The 22866-nt window shown below is 43.7% G+C and overlaps 1 long non-coding RNA gene across 1 annotated transcript in view; it reads right to left on the bottom strand.

Annotated features, from left to right (window-relative positions):
- Positions 1 to 631: 631 nt before the first annotated feature.
- LOC147642633 (uncharacterized) overlaps positions 632 to 22866 on the bottom strand; it is a 174206-nt gene continuing 151971 nt past the window's right edge. Inside the window, exon 3 of the long non-coding RNA XR_015273303.1 lies at positions 632 to 946. This is a non-coding gene — a long non-coding RNA (uncharacterized LOC147642633). The remainder of the gene's footprint in view (positions 947 to 22866) is intronic.

Below are 22866 nucleotides of genomic sequence, written 5' to 3'. Positions count from 1 at the left end.
AAAACGTTATTTCTGAAACGTTCATTTCTTGACCGTTCCTATGGCAGTTAAATGAATTAGTAGTCAGATTTTCATATAACTTTAAACAAAATTGTATAATAATATGAATTGGCTATATCTTAAATTTGATAAAAATCTGTTGAAAACTGGAAAAGTTATAATTTTTAATTGTATTAATTTCTCGATCGTTCCTATGGGAGCTATATGATATAGTAGTCCGATTTTAATAAAATTTTACACAAAATCGATTGCAGAGGAAAATATTATTTGTATCAGTGAAGGAGCCATTTCCGACCCTATAAATCATATAAATTCTTAATCAGCATTAGTGTAATGGGGTCCATGGCAAAAAGGAAATTAATGAAAAAATAAATTCATAGCTAGCACAACTTATTCTAGACCTAGGCCTGATCACTAATATAGCTTCTCTTAATGTTTAAACTATAATAATGATATATTTGTCAAAATAAAGACTTACCCTTAGAGGACACGTCATCTTTCGTCATTGCTTAATTCCTTCCGATGTAGAGTTATATTCCTGGTGAGTTAATTAAGTATCATCTTACAATATGGATTCATCGAAGTGTTCTTCTTTCACTATCACTTTATATGTAATTCCTTCCGTAACGACTTATAATCGTGGTGACTTCAATAAGAATTATCATGGCTTCGAAGATCTCTTCCTGTTTATCTGGATGTGTTCCATTGGCCACGTCATATATTTCAGGTCGAAGGGTAATCACTATCGCTATCATTAAAGATGTTAACACTAGGTACCCCTAGGACAGACTGAGGTCGCGGCGATCAAAGAACCTCTATTTATACTTCCCGATCAATAATAACAGAGAAAGAGAGCGAGAGGGAAAGAGCTACCTCTGTAGCTGCAACAGAGAGAGATAGAGCGTAAGCGCCATCTCTAGAGCTGCAACAGAGGGAGGCAACAGAGCTGCAACAGAGGGAGAGACATATCAAATGTTATTGTGAGTAAGAAAGAGAGCGAGAGGCAGAGGCTTACAGAGGCATACAGAATGAGAGGGCAGAGTAAGCTATTCACTGCCATTACAATATTATAATTATTATATTATTTTATATAATATTAATATATTAATAAGAAAGGAAGCTAATTTCGGCACGCCGAAGTTTATATACCCTTGCAGATAGAACATCTATGACTTGGAATCCCAACAATATATATTATATTTATTTGTGTTAAAAAGTAATGAAGTAATAACTGCTTTCATTTCATTCACCTTTACATATTATGTTTGCAGTTTTACAGTCACAGATGTGCATTTTTCCTCCACATCTAACGATCGTTTGTATGGCACCTATATGATATAGTCGTCCGATTTTCATAAAATTTTACACAAAATTTAAGACTGATATAAAATGGCTATAAACTGAAAATGTTATAATTTTTAATTGTCTTAATTTCTCGATCGTTCCTATGGGAGCTATATGATATAGTTGTCCGATTTTCATAAAATTTTACACAAAATTGTAGAGTATAGTCAAATGGCTATATTTCAAATTTTATGAAATTCTGTTGAAAACTGAAATTGTTATAGTTTTTTTTGTAAAAATTATCCGATCATTCCTATGGCACCTATATGATATAGTCGTCTGATCCGGCCCGTTCCGACATATGTATATACGAGTGAGAGTATATAGAAGGCTAACTGCAAAGTTTCATTCAGATAGCTTCAAAACTGAGAGACTAGTTTGCGTAGAAACGGACAGACGGACAGACGGACAGAAGGACAGACGGACAGACGGACAGACGAACATGGCTAGATCGACTCGGCTGTTGATCCTGATCAAGAATATATATACTTTATATGGTCGGAGGTGCCTCCTTCAGTGCGTTGCAAACTTCTGACTGAACTTATAATACCCTGCAAGGGTATAATAATGGTGAATGCTTTTAAGAAAATTGTTTTCTAGCTTATCTTTAGTACGGGAAACTAATTTGGAATCATAAAAAGAATAATTTCATGACCAGGATTAGTGTAATTAGGAATAACTCGAACTTCCTATAACCCAACGGCAGCCTTGTTAATGCATTCCTAGTCAGGGGACTGTTGCACGCACTTCAACTGCAATTGCGGAAAGGAAAAAGGGCTTCTCCTGCAATGACTTTGGCATGTGCGTATTCCATAAATAAATTAGAAAGTGGCAAAAGCGAAAAACGTTAAAATGTCAGCGGAGTCAACTGGGTTTTTATTCTCTAGCTTGTTTTCACACTGACACGGTTATACGAAAGTATGAACGTACATACAACTAGGCAACGGCAATGGCGATGCCGACGCACTGCGACATAATGGCGTCCACTTTGCGTTTTTATGCTTAATTTACTTAAAAGGACGGCCTGCAACGCGGATAGGTGGGGGTTGGGGGCCAAAGTGCACTGATACATGCGGCAGCGGATGGGACGCGCCCCAAAACTATGGAGGGGCTTGCCTTAGGCATAACAGGGGCAACTGTTAGAACACGCAATGCAATGTGTCCATGTCCGGGTCCGGTCTCTGGGTGTACTTTACATTTCACGCACAATTTTCCATGGCACGCAATTTGCCGCTTATGGCACCAGTGAGACGGGCGGCTGCCAGAGTGGCGTTTGCTATTTTAAAACGTTCCCCATGTCCCCCGGACTTGGAGGGGCGACGGCGGCACGCGGCACAGTGACTCCTCATATCCCATGCACGGCGGCACATGCAGGCGACAGCTTAGCGAGCGCTAAGCAAGTCCTCGTCATAGTCGCATATTACATATTACATCACTCGCCGAGTGACTGAACCCAATCCAGTTCATCCCACTTGCCCTTTTCTTCAGCCATGTCACGTTGTTGTTAGCATTCCCGATGTACAGGGGTGGAGGGGTGGTGCACTGGGAGAAAGCGGTTAGTAAATTGGGATACAAATACTATCTACTTAACTCTTGAATAAATAATAAATAATACAATCCTCTCACATTGTAAATAAAGAAATCGCAAGGTAAAATAATTTATAATGTATTAATATCTAAGGTAGAAAGTAAGACCTTCTTTTCTTCGTGCAGGACTCTATTGTGGGGTTAGCTTCGAGGACATGTGCGTGGCAAAATAGTTGAAATAGTTGATGCGCACTTTTCAGCGGTTTCGAATTGGGCTTGGCCTTTGAACCCCAACCCGGGGAGCCATTTCCCTTTCTAGCAGCGGGAGTGAGATGGCCCGTTGAATTGTTAATAACATTTTGGGACTCACGCATTTAAATGAGGCTCACGTACGCGGACGATTTGTCACAAAATAATTTTTACGACTTTGCGACTTCATTGCCAGTGACCAAGCGGATCCATTTTCCAACCCTCCACGCCCCCTTTTTCATCCCCCTGCCCAGATAATTGTTGTCTTTGGCGACTGCCAACTGCGACAATCGTGAATTCGATTCGATTCCCGCTGAAAGTGTCGCATACTTTCCTGCACCACGGGCGGTGTCCTCAAGGTTGGCGTGTCGTCCCCACTTAAACCCTTAACGCCTTTCAGTTGGCATTAGGTGGCAACTGTAGATCATTACACACACTCACTCACACACACGCACTCCACAAAAGTTGTTTGCGAGCTTACGCCTGATTGCATTTATTCTGACGTCTCGGAAGCTCGGCCTTGTCACCGTCTCAATAACAACTGCAAATGGAACGGGCCAACTTTGCCCCCGTCGACTCGAATCAAGCGGACTCGATTGGCGGCTCCAGCTGAAGATTCAGCTTTAGCTTTAGATGTAGAATTTTCCTCCCTTCAACTGATTCTGCGGTTGCCAAGCTGCGAGTGCCGCAAATGAAATTAAACGCATTGCCACCGCTATTGCTGCTGTCGATAAGACATCCGCGTCCGCAGGATAGATGCGAACATAGATACACAAGTACAGTGGATACTCACAAATGACTGAATTTTCTGGGAATCAGTTTAAGATTGTGATTTAAACATTTAAATATGCTTTGTGAAATATCAAACACAACAGCGTATAGTATTTCTTTTAATATGTAATCAAGAAAGCCATTTTTAGATCTCAATACAATGCGGATACTCCTGTATCTTTTGCACAGTGCGATACCCTTGGCTTTGTCGAATTTAAATGACGTGCGAAACAAGAATTTAATTTTCTCCTTGCGCTGGCAACATGAAGACTCTCCCCCCAGAAAACCCCCAACCGCCGGCCGTGGAGATCTCCCCTCGAAACCATAGCCAGCGCTCCCCGCCAATGTCAGGCTTTTCCGCTTGCTATTCAATTTTTATTTGCTTCCCGTTCTAGTAGTTGGTTTCGGGGCTCTTTGCTTTTTTTCCGGGCCCAAATCGGGGCGGCAGCTCCTGCTTCTATCCGCCGCGTCCTCGTCGTCGATGTCGTCGGTTACTAACTCACATCGCTAGACGTTTGGCAAAATGACAAATTTGCAGCGCATGTTGTCTCTCGCAGGGGGCGGGATGGGCCTAGATGGGCTGGATGGGGCGTAGGCCGTGGAGGGTAAGGACATTGGAACATCGGCCAATGGCGCGGCAGTTGGTTTTAGTTTCAGTTACCCTCCGTCGCTGCTTGTGTGCCAAAATGCGTTGCCTACTTTCGGCTTGGCATAATGAAATTCCAACTTTTGACTTATTGACGACGACAGCGAGGACGAAAGCGGAACGAGGACGAAGCGGTCGCCTGCTCCGCTTGTTGTGGTTACCGCTGCCGGGACGGCGTCACAGCGACGCTTGCGCCATGTCCTATCCCCGGGAAACCATGGTAACATTTTCTCCAATCATGTCAAGTTGGAAGCCCAATTTTCAGGCCAGCTCACCTCAGAGTAGTGAGAAAGCATTCACCGAAATTGGACATCAATTGATTGCTTTTCTCGTGTTTGTCAAGTACTTTTTCATGTTAACTACTAAAGTATGGAATATCTGACAATGAAGGGAATATATAGATCGATATATAAATCTAAAAAGGAAGCTAACTTCTGGACACCGAAATATGATAAAACGTGGCAGTTTCATAGTTCAAATAATTATTTTTTTAAATATTACAATTTTTGTCAATTTTTTTAAATTTTAACAATGTAAAAACCTGTTATAAAATTGTCCAAAAATTTTAAAAAGTTTAATTTCTTTCCAAGATGCCTAGAAAGATTCCCCTGTTGATGCTGATCAAGATCAAGAATATATATGATTTGTAGGGTCGGAAATGACTCCTTCATTGCGTTTTATTCTTCTGACTGAATTTATAGTACCCTACAAGGGATTCAATATATAAATATACAAATTAAAAGTATTAATAATTAAATAAGCTAGTTGCAAGCACTCGTACACTCTCCTGTGATGCTCTCGACCCTTAATTACAATCGCACTGGCAAACAAACGGAAAAAGCTTATTAGTTAACATAATGCTATCGTTTGCACCAAAAGGCAACTGGAGCCCCGAGATGAAAATTCCATCGATACTTGTCAGATCCAAGTGAGCCGGGAACAAAAGTGGCAACGAGGCAGCCGGGCGCTCGCCTTTCAAACGAAACTCAAAACTGAGTCTCCATGATCCAGTTGCATGTTAATTAAGTACATTTTTCCAGAGGAAAAGAGGATGGCGAGGATGGGGCGGGATAGGGTGGGAAATCAACAAAGGGTTGACACAACAACCAGATGAAGCAGAGCAGAACCGAGCTGATAATTAAGGCCCGAAGAAGTCCCCTTTGTCTACGCCAAATTAGTTGCATTTACAAATAACTTTAAATTGGCCAGGGCCGAAAAGCGAACTCTGGCCATGTTCTGTTTGGTGCAGACTCGTTTCGTTTCCGTTCTTGGCTTAGTCGGCCTGAGCGGCCCGGCACTGCAGTAATAACTGGCTCTGCAACTAATTTAGTTGCGATTCCCCAATGTGCTGGCCAGGACTCGACTTTTAATGAATGTGCTAGCCAGAAAGAGAGAATGGACGAGTGCGAGTGCTAGAGAGGGTATTGTGCATAAATTCGGGTTGCCTATCTGCAGGCGCCGGAAATTGCGCAATTTTCTAGATGTTTTCACCCAGAAATTTTTCGGAATTCTCCTTTTTGCATCTCGGCTAGTCGCCTTTGTCTTGCAGTCCGCTGGCTGCAGGATTCACGCCTCAGCGGCTCTCACCTTCGCCTCGCTTGGCATTCAATGAAAATTCGTTTTAATTGACTTTCGCTGAGTGCGGAGGTGGTGGACCTGGCTCTGGGCCATGTCAATATTTACATGCCACGCATAAATTATCTACACATTTAGGCACACGCATTAGGCACCACAATGGCCAATTTCCGAGGCGAGCTGCCGACTGACCCGCGACCAGAGCTCCATCCATCCATGCGTCCGTCTATATAGTTGGCCCAGCTTATTAACAGGCCAACACGCACGCACATTGGGAGCGGGCAAAAAGCGCAGGCAATCAAAATTATCCTAAGCCCCTCTCCCGCCCCACACCAAACCTCTGACCACGCCCCCTTGGTCGGCCAAAGCCATCGAACTTTTACGCATTGTTTATGTTAACAAAATGTAAATAAATGAGCCGTACAAACGACAACGACGAAAGCGACAACAAAGGGCAATTAAATTCCGGGCCACGCAGGACGATGTCGCAAAGGTGGACTAAGGACTAAGGACAACAACAGGTGTGCAGGTTTACAGGGTTGGCTTAGCTAACAAAGGCAGCAAAACAAAAATACCTAACAAACGAAAAGCGAAGAGAGAAAAAAAAGAAAACTAAGGCAAGGAATGGAAAGCAAAACCAAATAAATCAAACCGGGGGCAGACAGGCGCACACGCACTCCCCCATCCCGTCCGGATAATTCCTTGAATTTTGTGCCAGTAAGTAGCAGGACTTGACCGGCGGCAGCAGGACATTGTGTATCGAACGTTTTATCGCTTATGCAGCCACTTGGTCGTCGTCCGTCGTCGTCGCTGTTTGCTCAAGTGCCTCGCGTGTTAATTGTCGGGGAATGTGCATAACACGGCGATAACAATGAACTGCCAACTCCTGGGCCCTCTCGATCCCTGACTCCTCGAGCTGATTTCCTACCGCCAGCTGCGGCGATTCAAGTCGCGGCTAACGTGCTCGGTGACAATTCAAAATTAACTGTCCAAGTGGCGGCGCTGGAAAAGCAGCGCATAATGAAATGGAGCAGAGAAGGCATAAATAAGGACCAAAAGCCGCAAGCCAAAGCGAGGCAGCGGAAGTGCGACTTTGCCACGCAGCTCTTGGCGGCGAGTGAAGAAAAGTCCCAGGGGGAAAAGCGATGCACTGAGTTCATTAACAAAGATCGATGGCTTCAGTTTTAATTGTTGGCACCACACTTTCTTTATTAAAGGTAGATCTGCGAGTGTTTTGGAATAACAAGTCAAGAACAACTTGTGAAATAAAGGAAACCTTGCATTATATTTTAAAATAATTTTCCATTTTCGTATCTTTATTATACTAGCAAAGGTGAAGTTTAATTATTTCTCTATCTTAACTTTTAAATCGTAAACATATTTTATGGTTTATCTTAAAGGCGCCTGGTATCTCTTGCTAGCACGTCCACTAAATGCCCTCTTCCATTAAAGTCACTTCCGTTTATTTTTATCGCTTTTAATTGCGTTTATTTTGGGGTGTTGCTCCTTGGGCCATTGTCTATTCTCCGCATTCCGTTTTCCCATTTCTTTTTTTTTACTTCTTGTCGTTTCGCGGTTTGCTCATTTGTCGCCGTGTGTTCGGTCGTTTATTTTATTTAGCAATTTATTTCACACATTGCCATTTCCCTAGCGGTCGCTTCGTCTTCTGGCGGTTACTGTTTTTAATTTTTGGCCATTATGAGCGGACGGCCGTACGGAGATCGAGGGCTCGTGCCCCCATTTCCGGGATTCTGGGATATACGGGGAGGTATGGTACGGTATGGTATGGGGTCCCAGTTGTAGGACCAGTCCCAGGCAGGCCAAAATTATGGCCACACATATAAATTGTCAAGCGACCATTCATCTTGCAGAATAAATGTTGCAATTTGTTGGCTTTTGCTTGGCGCGGTGGACCCGAAAGAAGATGGCTACCGCTAGATAGCCCCCCCCCACACACACACACAAAAACAAGCACAAGCACAAGAACACACACTGGGCACCATCCCTTTCGCACGCACAAAAGTATGCTACGTTTTTTATTCGGCTTGCCCATCCGTTTGAGTTTATGTGTCGCACCTTTGGTGACCGCGGGTCGTCGGGGTGCCGACCCCAAAACGAGGGCTGTAAATTCTATTGCACTGCCCCATGTATGATTGTGTGTGCTATGGTAGGGTGTGTGTGTGTGTGAGGCGACACAAATAACTCACAGTTTGCAGTTGCCGCGCTATAGCGGCGCCCAAGCAGGGACCTTTCATTAGACGGAACTGGAACTGAAACCGACTTTGGCCTGCCTTCGCTGACCATTTGCGGGCATATATTTGCGCACAATTAATTATTATAAATGTCGTGGTCTCCGGGAAACAGCATCCGGATCCGTAGACCCGCCAGAGGGAGCTTCAGCGATGGCGAGCGACAGAGTGGGGACGACTCGGACTGCAGGCGAGCGAAATTGTTTATGAAAATTTATGATTACAATATTAGTATGTCGCAGTGAATCTTTTCTGCTGCTACTGGCCCTGGCCTTTGTCTTTTAAATTATGGCCTTCTGCATTTTATTTATTCGTTTCAGGCTGGCCATCAGAGTTGCAATTGCATTCCACTGCCGGAGAGCGCCCTGAATATTCAGCAAATACCCAATGGCAGGTGTACATAAACGCACACCTTTACAGGTGGGCACACACACACAGACAGAGATATCTGTGTGCTTGTATGGCAAGCTGATTATGATTGTCGCCTCTTTATCCGGCACTGTTTACCACCAATACACATGTGGCAGGGTGTGCGAGTGTTTGGATTCGTATTGATACCCTGTTTACAATTGATTTCACACGACTTCATTCACGTTTATTCACAAGAAAAACTTTTTAATGCCTTCGAGTGCAAACAACCGAGCGATGAAAGCTCACAGATACAAGCGAACACCCAAAGAACCACACACACAGGCACACATCGATGACAATCACAAAAGGTCGCTCTGATGTTGCCGACATTTCCTTTTTTCATTCCGTTTTCCTTTCTACCGATTTCTCCCTCTCTGATTTATATTTGCTTAAATGATCTTTTATTTATTTACTTAACGATTTTTGATTTATTTATTCTGTTTTTTGTGGATTACTTAATGGGTATTGGCTGGGCTCTCTAGCAACAAGGAACATTATTTCCACATTTATCATCCAAACATTTTTCTCTCAAACACTAATTTGGTTACCTCGCCCCCTCTGTCAAACTTCATGCAGCTAATTATGCGCTAAGCAGACACCGTAGCCGCAGCCAACACACACCCACACACAGCAAAAGGGGCAAGGCGCTTGTAATTTATGGCCGCGATTGCAGCCAAAAATCCTTTGTCGAAAAGTTGCAAATACCTGGAACTTAATGCTGGACTTTGAACTGCCGCGTAGCGTTGCAAAGCAGCAGCAGCAGCAGCAGCCCCAAAATATGATAAATGTTGTGCGGAAGCCAGCGGACAAGGGCCCTCTCCACTCGCAGCCACACGTAACCCCCTGCTGCAAAGCCGCACCACAGTCCGCCAGAGCCACAACGGATGGCCAAGGGGCCAACATCGATGCGCGAATATGCGAGCCATCGTTGAATGCCAACGGAATCCGCAGTCCTTGCAAACAGTATCTATGGCCCGGGCTTTGGCATCTCGGCCACCGGCATTGTGCGTGTGCTAATGCAGCAGATAAACACTGCCAAATGCCATGAAAATCTTCGCTTATTTGTCACAGCATGAGGCACATCTGCAGGCTGCAGTCTGCAGTTTGGAGCTTGCAGTTTGCAGTTTATAGGTTCGTTCAGTGGGTGGAAAATTAAAGACGCACGCCTGCAGTTTGAGTTGGTCAATGGGCGCCGAAATTGAATCATAATGAGCCAGGCTTGCGGTGGCCCAGCAGACAGCCCTAACTTTGTTTTGGGCCGCTTTTCACACGCTGCCAAAACGTTTCCGCTTCCGGTGGCAGTCTCAACAGTAAGTTTTTTTTGTGCGACTAGAAAGTTTTGCACCCGCCAGAAGCGTCGTTGACATTTGGAGGGACTGACCAAAAACAGAAATTTCGCGAGTGGCCGTAATGCAACTTTCGCTGGCAGCTGAGCCAGAAGCCAACATCCTGCAGTTGCAGCAAACAAGCCGGAAATGTGGACAGCCCTTTGAACTGCATAGCGAATGGCACTCTAGCAAAGGCGGTTTTCATGTCACATAGTTCAAATACTATATAGTAAGTATTTACCCGAAATGTCACTCGTGAAGAATGAAGTATTATTTTATTTTATATTCATATTTTATGTAAAGTTATACCTTGAATTTATTTAATTAACTAAATATTTATTAAATAAGAGTAAAATGCCACTTTTGATAGAGGCAAGCTCATCTTTATGTATAAGTTTTTAATGTCCTAGTACATTTTCCCCTTCTCACCTGAGCTGTCCCTTTTCAAACCCTTGCCCTCAATCAAAGGAAAAGTATTTAATTATATTTAATTGACATTTTTCTTTGGCATCTTGAAGCAGTATTAAGTTCTTGCTTTGATATCTCAGTCGTTTTGGGTTGACACATATTTTTGAATTACATTTTTGTCAGCAGCCACTCCTGCGCACCGACACCCTGACACCCGGATACCCCGTTGCCACACACTCGCATTATCTCGCGGTTGCCGTGGTGCTTAAGTTTGGCATCCGCCTGCAAAATATGCACTCGGCACGAACCTTTCTGCGACCCCGGGCTTCAGGCATTCGTGCTACTCGAACTCGAACTCATTTGGAATTTATTCCTAATTACTTTAGGGATTAATTTGGAGCGCCAGCAAAGTGCACACACATACACACAAGCACACAGGCGTCGGGTCTCTCACACCATCACAGATATTTACATGTATTACGTGCAACACGTTTCTTTACTTTTAATTTCAATTACTTTCATTACGCGAGGCAAATGCGTTCAAATGAAGCAAAACAGGCACCAAAGCAACAAAAAAAACAAGGAAAAATATATACATATATATTTATATTCCCGGGGAATATTATAGCTACAACACCCGCACTCACCGATCTCTCTCTCACTGTGAGTGTGTGTGCCTTTACACATGAGCGTAATAAAAAAGTGTTCTGGGGAAAAGTCGAGCGTAGAAAAAAGTTAACTTATTAATTTTCATAAGAGTAATTTTGTGTATTTTATGTTTGATGTGTGTGTGGGGGAGTCGGGAGTCGGGCCAAGACAAACAAACAGAGGTACGAATACGTATAAGGACATGGAGCCACCACAGGCAACAAATGGTGCAACGGTGTGAGTGGGCCGGGCGCCGTTAAACGGTTAAGGACATGCAAAAAGGGCGCGCTCTGATGAGTTGATGAAGTGTTCAACGCCTGGCTGGCTCCGCGGGACACCGAATGGGCGGGCGACAGTGGGTTAAGGGGGCAGCGGTTCGCTTCGCTCCAGCATGGGGTTAAGGGTTTTTAGGGGCTTCGTGGCTTCGAGAGGGGGTAGGACAACCCGCGGCGCAAATAAAAAGTCAGGTTTTTAACTAAATGACTTTTTGTTGTTGTGCACACGCATTGCTACACACAAACGCACTCAGTGCGGCAACAACATGCATGTTGGGCGTTGTATCGTAATTATTTTGATGGCGGCAACCTTTTTATGCACACACACTCACACACATAGGGAGACATTTGTGAACAGCTACGGTGGAAATTATATAAAAAGAATAAGAACTTTTCATAAAAGTAGTAAGGAAATAAGCAAAATATCTGAAGACTAGTAGAATAAGTAGATTTAATAGTTAAGAATTAAAATAAATGGTTTTATAAACGTATATTAATAACCAAGTTTTGGTTTACTGTATTGAAAACAGTACACAAAAATGTAATTATTTTATTTATTCAACTTAATTCAATAAAATATTGAAGCCCTTAAACTATTAAAAAGCAGGCAAAATTTTTTATTAAATTTTTTTTTTTTTATATTTTAACTTAAAAGAATTGAAAAAATTTCGAATACAAAAATGTTCAACCGGGTATCTAGCCGACTTGACTTTTCATTCTGATCGAGAATAAATATGATTTATAGGGGCAGAAATGACTTCTTCATTGTGTTTAAAGCTTTCGACTAAAATAATATCCTGCTAGGGTATAAAATCGTATTAACAACTAAAACCAAAACGAATAAAAGATTTTATGGAATAGATAGTTGGTTAAACTCAACTTTATAAGATTATACTATTCCATTTCCAAATGTTATTTATATATCTCAATTTAATAAGTAGTTAATCCATAAATTCTTCTGCGTTTGCCCTCCACTGTGGCTATATAGTGGCTTGAATGTGTGGCGGTGTTAAGTAAAATGGTCAGGACCTCACCTTTCCTTTGGTGACCCACTGCCGCCCTCTGACCCTGTGCTGTCCTGCCTCGAGTTAGTGTGTGTGTTGTGTGTGTGTGTTTGGGTTGTGTATGACTGTGTGAGTAAGTGTGTATTGCGGCTGTCTCGTTGATTATGCGCTGATAACAAATTATTCACTTGGGAGCACACTTCAGCCGACTTTGGCAAACACACACTCGCACTCAAACACCCGCACAATCGCAGAGGAGACGCGTGGGCTTTGCCTGGATTACATGAGACCATTGGCTTGGGAGGTCCTGCCAGTTGTAGTATGTACACATTCGCCTCCATAACCCTCCCCCCCTGCTTCATGACCTGCGTGCCGAAAATTAATGAAAAGCCACCAGTCCCGCCGCCGCTGACTCTGCCCATTTGTGTTTGCTTTTTGTATATTCGATTTTGCTTTTTGTTTTGGGCCCGGTGACATTGTGATAATAATCAGCGACTTTTTAGAGGCATTAGTCAAGGCATTATGCATACGCACCGTGGCCGTTGGGAATATGGAAATACCTACGTCTCGTCGAGTGCGTAAGTGGGCGAATACCTCCGTAGATCTCCTGATTATGCCACAATCAATATATCGACATGCATGGTGTAACCCCAGAACTGTCTGGGAATGTTTGCATTCAAAGAGTTGATAGATAATTTATACAGAACTTAAATTCAAACGAGTAACTTTCTTTTATATTTAATTAATCAGTGAGAATATCAGGCAATTTAAGGCTTTAGTTAATAGGTTAGAAGTAGAAACCCCCTGGAAGGAGAGACTAGAAAAACCAGTAAAAGTTTTACCTAGAAATTCACTTCAACATTTTGGCTTTAATCGATTTTGGATGCAGTTCTATTGGTCAACGTTGGATCATATGCTGGAACTGCTAAATCCTTTCGAGCTTTCGCTGGGAGAGGCAGAGCCTAGGGGGGGGGGAGTCTCATAAAAATAACAATTCCAAAATCAAACGCTGGCGGAAATAGACAGCACAACTTCCGGCCCGAGTGCCGCTGATGGGCCAATAAAAAGGACACAACTGGACAAACGCCCCCCAGAGGATGCTTCAGCCGCTCGTCCCTCCCGACCATTCTACTGCCACTGCTGTTGTTTTATTATGCGAAACAAGCGAAGGAACAAACAAGAGGAATGCCAGCAAATTCGTGTTTAAAAAATAACAACTACACAGCATTGGGGGGCGGGTGTGGGCGGTGCAGGCGTGGCAGCTGCGACAGTCGTAGAAGGAGTCGCCATTTATCTTAATCTACCTTTTAACTTATCTCGTTGCCTGGGCTTGAACTTCTTTTCCTTGGTCGAATCCCTTGGCCGTCCCGCAGAGCTCGGTTCGTTCCTGCTGGCGGCTATCTTTGCTTTTGTTGCAACAAAAATCAATTAATTATTTATCACTTAAACTCCCCGCCACTTGTCATTATGTCATTGTTTACTCATTGCCGGGGGGCCACGAGGGAAAATGAAGGAAAACCCGGGAAGCCCTCGGAAAGGCAAGGAAAATGCGGGGATGCTACGGCGAGAAAACGAGCCCTGGCCTTCTTCGACTTTATCAATACTCAATTGAGATGGGGACGCCGCCTGGAATGGCGATTGGTGAATGGTGGATGGTGGATGGTGCGATTTCTGGGTGGGATCGGACCGGAGCATTAGCTGACCCCATTGATGTTTGTGCGCTTAACTTCTTGCCGGCAGTTTGTCTCAGCGGGCCTCTGTCGTGGCTGAGAGAATCTTTGAGCGCCATCGCCGTTTCTCCTCCTATTTTATTTTACTTAATACTTATGCTGGCTTTCTTTCTTCCATCCTCCTTCGAGGCTGCCAATGTCGTCGACGTGGCCTTTTGCAACAATCGAAATCCCCAATTGACAAAAAGAAAACCAATTTAGCAGACAACGACAACTGTTGTGGTTGTGTTGGCTCCGACTCGAGTCGAGTCCTCATTCCCAGCTGTGATAAATTCATCAGGTGAATGCCGAGGCACGGCGCAAATATGCTGCTCCACAGAGCCCCCATCCTGTAGTGTCCTTCCTCCCTCCTCCCCTGCTCGAGTCGCCTTTGCTGCTGGAGAAGGTCCTTGATGTGGCTGACTTCGGCTTGCTGCGGCCTGGCTGTCGCCGCATCAAACGACAATTGAATTTGCCATGTTGAAAACTTGGTCGGCCACCGCCACAATATCGACTCGAGGCTCACAAGGTCCCTCGATCTCACAGTGCAGGTGCACTTGGAAAAAATCAAGGGAACATACGAAAAATTACACACAGAAAAATTACATACATAATATAATAATATTTTCGTTTACTAGGAGTCAGCTGTTTTATTGTATTTAATGAAGCATATTTTAACTACTTTTCATTTCAATTTTTCTCGGTGCACATTCTGAAAGCCCAGGCAGGAGCAGTGGCCAGGACATTGAGCATTCCACATGCCTTGCCGCACATTCCTTGGCCATTCGTTGTTATTTATTTAGTTTTGTTAGCCGTTGGCATGCCTTCAATTAATGTCAATTCGTTTTTAAGTAAGATATCGATAGCAGGACGAGCAGCCTGTGGAAGAGGGTCTCCCGCACTTTGAGACACGGAGAAGAGAACGCATCAGGCGAAATGAAAACGTATGGGCCGGGCAATTTGTCTATATTTGGGGTCCCCCACTAATATACCCAATAAGGGCATAAGGCAACCACCTGGGCCCACAGCCAGGTGATCAGGCTCCATCATCAGGACAGTTGATGTGTGGATATAAACTTAATGCTAATGCCTTGTCCTCGTCATCGTCATCGTCGGAGACTCAGCTCCAGTTTGTCTAATGGAAGGAAGGGTAGCAAAAATATTTTCCATTATGTTTGAATGCAATAAATTACCTGTAAAGGCAACGACAAAACCACACACACACACTCGCATATCCAGGGATATGGGCCACAGGATATGGGCTAAAGGATAAGGGATCGGGGGCCAGATGTACGCACATTAATTTACTTTTGTTGTCACTTTGCCAGTGGGCCGCATTCGAAGTGCGCTGCCGGCATGGAAATAAAACAAATACAAATACAAATACAAATGACAAAGCGGAGACAGAGACAGAGACGGAAACAGAGGCAGTGAAAGAGACGGACTGAGAGAGAGGCTCCTTGGTCTCGGCTGGATATGTAAATGTGTAGCGCACACATTTCGGGCCGAGTGTAATGGAATTGTATGACATTACTTTTAATTAAAAGCGCACAACATTTTTGGCCAGCCAGTTGAGTGCCAGGCTTTCAGTCCCTGTCGCTCCCGGTGAAAAGGCTTTCCTCTCTCACTCTCTTTTTGGCAGCTAGGTGTGAAGTGTTTTCCATTTGGGACAATGGACAGCGGACATTGGACACTGGACAGCGGGCACCAGGACGCCAGGACGTCAGGACGCAAAGGGTTAAGCCGGACTAGCACTCATTGTTAGACAGCTGCCAAGTCATAAAGACGCTCGACACTCGGCACACTGGGGGCAACCGATGTATTTATCAATCGCATTAAATCTGAGAGCAGCAACGGAAATTGCATGCAATTCAATTGCAATCAAGGAAAATGGTCAACTCCTTGAAAACGAATAGAATGGGGCACCCATTCCCGAGCACAATTACAAGTGGAGCACGAAGACTGGAGCGTGGAGCGAGCGGATGCCAGATAAATCAGGAGTTTAGCGGATAAAACAGCTCAAGGATGCGGCAAATGTGTGCCCTATCTCATTTATAAATTGGACAAATTTGCACTGAACGAAAAATGGGGCTTATATATATAAAAAGTGCTACCCGAAATCGAACTCCAGCTACAAAAATGTTAAGTAAAAACCAGGCAATACGAAGACTAAGTCTAATACTAGACAAGACCTTTTAATATTACATTTTAAGAACTCCTTTCCAAATTTTTTTAAATTACACATTCCAAATTATTTCGAATTTCTTCAAGTGTAATTAAATGGCAACTTCCTGCTGAGGACTCTGTCAAAGGTTTAGAGCTATTTCATATATTTGTAAGTATATTACTGAAGCTAAAGCAAAGATCACAAACAGAAAGTGCAATAAGACACGGGCCTTGGGAGTGCTGAAGAACAAAAGCACATTTAGAGACGAATGGAATCCTTTCATTCCATCCCATTCAGATCTGCGCCCTCTGATTCTGTGGTTTAAATAAAAACAATATCGAATTGCTGGCCCCGCGCAAAACACACTCGCTAGCAGAACACACACTTTATGGGGGCCGCGTAAAAACCCAAAATTGCAAATAATGCGAATCACGTGGCTCTCTGTGACCCAACGTACAAAAAACAGAGGGAAGTGTGTGTGCGTTTCTTTTTTTTGTTTTTGGGGCTTAGGGGTTGTACCCTGGGTGGGGGCTGGAAGCTTCAAGTACAAAGAGTGCAAAGAGCAGGGATCCTATCGCACAATCAACCATTACCGAACGCGATTCCAGTTGGGCACGAGAGCATTTCGATTCGCAGGCAAATCATAAAAACGAATGAGTAAAATCAAATGGAAAATCAATGAAGCCAGCCATCAATTGCGTTCTGGGGGGTTTTTTGGGGCCGCGTCACCCGCGGTTTGCATAAATTCCATTCCATACCCAGCCGCCGCGGGGCCAAAAGGATACAGGATACGCGGCGGGGCATGTATGGACCGTAATGCAGCAGCAGAAGCAGCAGCAGCCCCCGGAATTATTATTTTTATTTCGAAACGTTTTCCGAACGCTTTTAATTGGGCAGCACGGGGCATCATCGCATCAGCTTCGGGTATTTTATGCAAAATCAACAATGGCGTTGCCATAATCGCTGCGCGGGGCGGAAAAACATTTCCCCGGAGTGGAAAGCCTGGTGGGTGGGGGAGTCTGGGTGTTTTCGGGTGTCCGGGTGTCTGGTCCTGGCTCGTTTCCATTCGACCGCTGAACCCAAAATAATTAAAAGTATTTGGCGTCTGTAAAGTAATTTTTAATTAAGTTGAAGTGCGCCAAAAGTGCGTGGAGGTAGCTATTTCGGGGAGGCTGGCGGACGCTGCTGTCGTAGGTTGCTTATTACCGTGCATAAACATAAACAATTTTAGAAATTAAATGATAATTTCGGAATATTTACATAATTTTATGCATTATCTCAGCGGCGGTGGGAGCAGGGGCGGAAATATGGCAACTTTAGTTGCCTTGTTTTTACAGGCCTTCATTTTCAAGCCGCCAAATAAAGACAAATGCCAGCGGATTGGGATTTAGGTGGAGTTTAAGATCTGGTTTTGGCTCTCGGGGAATTTTTTTCTTTTTGTCAGCTCTTCTCGCTTTCCTCCTTGGCAAATATTTGGCTTATGAAATTTCATTGTTTTTGGCAAGGTTGCTTTAATCTCAATCCAAGTGATTGCTATCATCAGCCACCAAATTGATTTTAGTTTCATTTACGTTTCCTGCCTTCTCTCCAGGATGCGCTGCGAGTGTCCTGCCTCCGTTGCATTTGGCAGGACTGCCGCATAAATATTTATGACGAGCCAGGGGGGAGTGTTGGTGTTCTAGCCTCGTTTTTGGATGCCGGCCAAGAGCAATGAAATTCTATTTGCGACCCTTTCAATGTGGATTTTTTTTCCTCCCGCTCTTTCCGGGCTCAAGTTTTAATTAAGTGCAATTTCGAGGGCGTAGCACTTTTTATTGAGAGAGATCCTGAAGTGATGGCAAATTACCAGTGTTGAATATCCACGATCTGGAGAGATATATCTGTTGGAAAACGTAATACCCTCTTCACATTAGGCACTGGCCTCCCCTTTTGCGCGAAAACTTAATTAGCAAACATTTTTAATGGCACCAGCAGTAGCAGTAGCAGAAATTTTAATGTTCGTGGCAATTTGGTTATAAATTACAACTATTATTTTAATATTTTCACACACTTTTGTTGGCCTGCCCAGCGATGGGAGAGTGGAGAGCTGGGAGCGAGGCAGAAAATGGGGGAAAATGGAAAAAGGGAAAGCGAGTGTCTGGTTGTAAGTAACATTATTTGCACCTCCATGAAACTCACAAGCAGCCGGCAATTATTGAAATAAATTTACGAGCCTGAAACAAATTATGGCGAGGAAATGGAACAATCCCCCGACCTCAGAGAAGGCGGCTAATGAGAGCCAAGGCAAAAGTGAAATGAAGGAGCTGTGCCGCACGGAGAGGTTGCCACATTGTTATGAAACTTTGCATATGAATGATAATAAAAAGGGGTGACTTCGGGGAAGAAGAATACATTAATATGCTGCATAATTATGCGATAACCCAGGCAGAGGGAGAAATCGCTCCATCTCCATCTCCGTCTGTCTCTCGCTTGGAATATGGCACAACATAACATAACGCTACAACAACGTTAACGCTAATGATGCCGACAGCACCAGCGAAGGTGTGTGTGTGTGTGCCAGGTGTGCGTGCCGGTGTGAACGAGTGGGTGTAAGTATTGGGTGTTACATGCTGCCAAGTACTCCCCAAAGTGCCCCTAAATGCAAGAAATGACAGTCATTTCATATTTGTTGTCCTCCAAGGGCCGCGCACTCTCTCCCGCTCGCTCCCAGTCTAAGGATCTTGTGTCATAAAATTAAATACTTCACTGGAGAATTAAATGCAGTAAAAAGTGGGCGTGACACGCTCCCTCGTCCTCGCCCCTGGAAACACACCTTCGCCATCGGCACTTCAGCATTAGATGGGGGTTAAATAGGACACACAACAAGTCCTTGCAAATACCTGGGGCGTTGCTCCGGCTGACAACTGTAAAATAAAGCTAATAATAAGTTAAAAGCTGAAAGTGCTTTCTGTATTACGATTATTACGGATTGCCCTGCTCTCTGACTGGGAATACGACCGACCTTTCTCCCCTGTCCGAGGATTTGCCGGTCGAGCTGTGCGATGACAGTAATAAATACATAAACTGCAAATGCCGAACAGAGGACAACAAGCTTCAGCCAGCTGCAGGCGCATTAAGCCATTCCGCACTCCATTAGATGGCCGGGGGAAGCCCCGTCCCAAAAGAGACCGGGTCGAGAGGGTCGTAAAGAATTGTAAAGGTATATTAGCCGGTTGTGCTTTAAGCCAAGTTGACCACACAAATGTACCAGTCTCACGGCTTGCAAAGGATTTTGTGAGTTGAAATGGATGTCCTTGAAGCTGCTGAGCAGCTATGTCAAGTTTATATCTATTTGTCCTGTAGTTGAGATTCTTCTTGTAAAATTTAAATTTTAATTTATCAATTTAAAATTTCTCTAGATTCGGTTATAGGATTATACTGGCATTTCGATTCCGATTTATCGCGGATTCAATTTTTTGGAGCAGGAATTCCATAGATAACCGGATTCATGTGGCCTTGCATCCATCTATCCGAGCATCCATCAGTCCGTGCATCCAGTCATTAATCGCTCGAATCGCTGCTGCGTCCGCATCCGCATTCACATTCAGATTTCCATTCCCGCTTCCCATTTGATTCGACTCGCATCGAATTGCATTTGGCCGGAAATTGCATGATCCCGATTGCTATAATTAAAACTAAGTAGCGCTGATTTAGCCAAGATGTTCCACTGAGGTCGGCGGTTTCGCCGGATACGGATCCGAAACCGACTTCGACTCCAGAGTCCGCTTGCCAGTCTTCGCCTGACTTCGCCTTACTTGTCTTGTCTTGAGCAGGCGGCGATGCGGTTTTGTTAAAATTACATTTGCTAAAGTTTTATCGCAGCTGCGGCAGTGGCGAAGGCAGGACCATGATATCAGCGCCGTAATTAATTGCGGCCGCTGCATTTCAGGGTGGCCATGGCAATTGTGGCGTGCAAATTAAAAGCCAGCAGGCAAAGGCTTGTTCTTCTTGTTCTGCGAAAAAGTTGAGGAAAACAAACACTTTGCAACCAGAGGGAAAACAAAACCCTGGGAAAACCACAAAAAAAGCGCCAGCCAATAACAGAGGGTAAAAGGTTGGTGTGGTGCCAGGCGGGCAGGCAGGGAAAATAAACAGCAACAGGAGAAACGTTGAATTGGAAAATGGGGAAAAGCGCTGGCGACGGCAGCTGTAACCAGATCCAGAAACATCGATGGAAGACGAATAAAAATAGGAGTACGTACGTATAATAATAAAACTCGGGCGAACCGCGGAATATCCTGTCGGCAATTTACGGTTGGCACAAGCGAAATACAACAACCAGATCGAACACTGAAAGAAGCCGGACTAAAAGATACTTTTTCTAAAACATTATTCAGAAATTTGGATATAAAAAAAAGTATTTAAAAATAAATTTGTGGCCTTTAAATCATCAGTTAATTAAGCTTCAAGCAATGCCTATCAACATCGAATCAGTTTTTTTATATTTCACAGGAAGTGAAGAATAAATGGATGTTTTTATTTTTCTCAGGACTAAAAACAAAATAAGTGTTACATATTTTCTACCTTCGATTTCAGATTTCATTTGTACAAAATTATTCTCACTGTGCATAGCCGCCGGCCCATCAAAATGTCTTCGATTTCAAAGTGCTGCTCGCTCTGTGGTTGCTGCAGCCGCTAATGGTGGTGCGGCATGAAGCGGTGGCTCTTGGAGTGTTGCCGCTGACAACAACAATTCGCAGACGCGATGCCGCAGCAACGGCCGACGGTGAATGGAGGACGAAGGACGAAGGAACTTGGAACTCAAGAGGACAAAGCAGCCTAAAAGTGTCGCTGCAAATTGAGTGGGAAAGGCAACAAATCACATCAAAAACATATTTGAATATTTGCCGTCACTTAGCTTTCAGTGGGGCCAGGCCAGTGTTTGAGGCAAGGTTGTGGGTTTGAGTTTGGGTGTTGGCAACGAGGGTGCAGTGCTGAGTATCTGTTCGAATCCGCGCTTGTATGAGTCTGCCTTGGGTCGTGTTGCTTGGTGTCGATGTCGCTGCCAGTGTTTGACTAAGCGCCATGGAGGCGCAGTCAATGAAATCGACACTTTTCCAGCATGCAAGTGCCGAAGAAGCTTTCAGTGATGGTTACACAGGTAAAAAATATGGGGTAATTTAGGATACTAAACCTAATTGGTAGACCTTATTGTTAGGCAGAGCATAATGTTGATGGGTTCAATTATTAATTGAATTTTAGAAAGGGGAAAGGAAGCGGGGAATCTGACTTCAGGTCACCAATCATGATCATTGAAACCGATCATTACTAAGCCAATAAGGTACCAATTTCCATTCGAAAAGCTTTTCTGTGCTTGTTTTTATTAGTTTAATAAATCTGTTTACTCAAATTACAATTTAAAGTAATTCAAATTTTTGACAATTTTTTTTGTACAATTTTAGAGATATACCCCTTAAAAAAATATAGAAAAAATTGTTTTTAATTTTGTCTTCCTCAGATGGTTAGATCGATTCGGCATTTTATGCTGATCAAGAATATATATGATTTATATTTTCGGAAATAACTCCTTCACCTCGGTTTAGTGTTGTTAAATCACAGTTTGGAATATTATTCATTCTGTGAGAATTCCTTTTCTTGTGATTGTATATTTTTTCGCAGTGCATTCACCGGCAAGTCCTGACTGATAAAGAGGTTAAATCTGTACAGTTTACTTTCGTCCGTGGATGTCTCTCGCTTTTCGGTAAGCAAAGCTTAACGGTTAGCTGACACTTTGCACACAGAGGGTTGGTGTTGAGAGCGGTATAAAGGGGCCTGCAGAGGAGCGGGGTCTGGGATTGGGCTAAAAGGGGGTTGGGGGTTGGGCGTCTGAGCCTATCCACCTGCTACGAAATAGGTCTCTGTCCGCGTATGAGTGTGTGCGTACGAGTGCGATGTTTACATGTGTATTGTAAGTAAAATGCCTGAGGCTAAAGTGTACATTACGAAGTTTTAAATTACACAAAAATGAACACACACACATACAATCTACAAAGGACGAGTGAGGGAGATGGAACCGCAAGGATATGCGGTGGCCTGTGCGCGTCATTCTTCGCTATCCGACGCTCCTTTTACTTATTGCACATAAAATATAAGGGAAATGTTAATAAAATATAAAATTGGTAATAATTCTATCCTTTATTATATAATATAATAATTGTTTTTGGGAAAAATGTAGTATTTCTTTCATTTAAATTGGACTTATATATTTAATTTGCTTACTTTGTTCTCAGTGTAAGTGTGTACTTACGAACTCAGCTGGTAATGGTATGAAATGGGTGGCAGTGGGCGCAAAAATGGGCCCAAGTGAGTCCTGCGGGTGTTGTATCAATGGCAACTCCGGGATTGGCGGCTGCACGTGTCAAAATTTGCGCAAAGGATATACAAAGTAACTCATGCTAATTTCGCCATTGTTGGCAAGTGATGAGGGGTGGAAATGGAAAGGCGTTGGGCTTTTTTGAAGGGAGGGGGAAGGAAGAAAACACATCGCCATCGATTTGTGTTCGTGTGTGCGAGTGC

Source organism: Drosophila serrata, unplaced genomic scaffold (genome assembly GCF_035046125.1).
Source record: "Drosophila serrata isolate PLE 108 unplaced genomic scaffold, ASM3504612v1 contig_382, whole genome shotgun sequence".
Classification (NCBI taxonomy): domain Eukaryota; kingdom Metazoa; phylum Arthropoda; class Insecta; order Diptera; family Drosophilidae; genus Drosophila; species Drosophila serrata.
The sequence above is the reverse complement of the archived record's forward strand: the minus strand, read 5'-3'. Positions and strand labels throughout refer to the sequence as shown.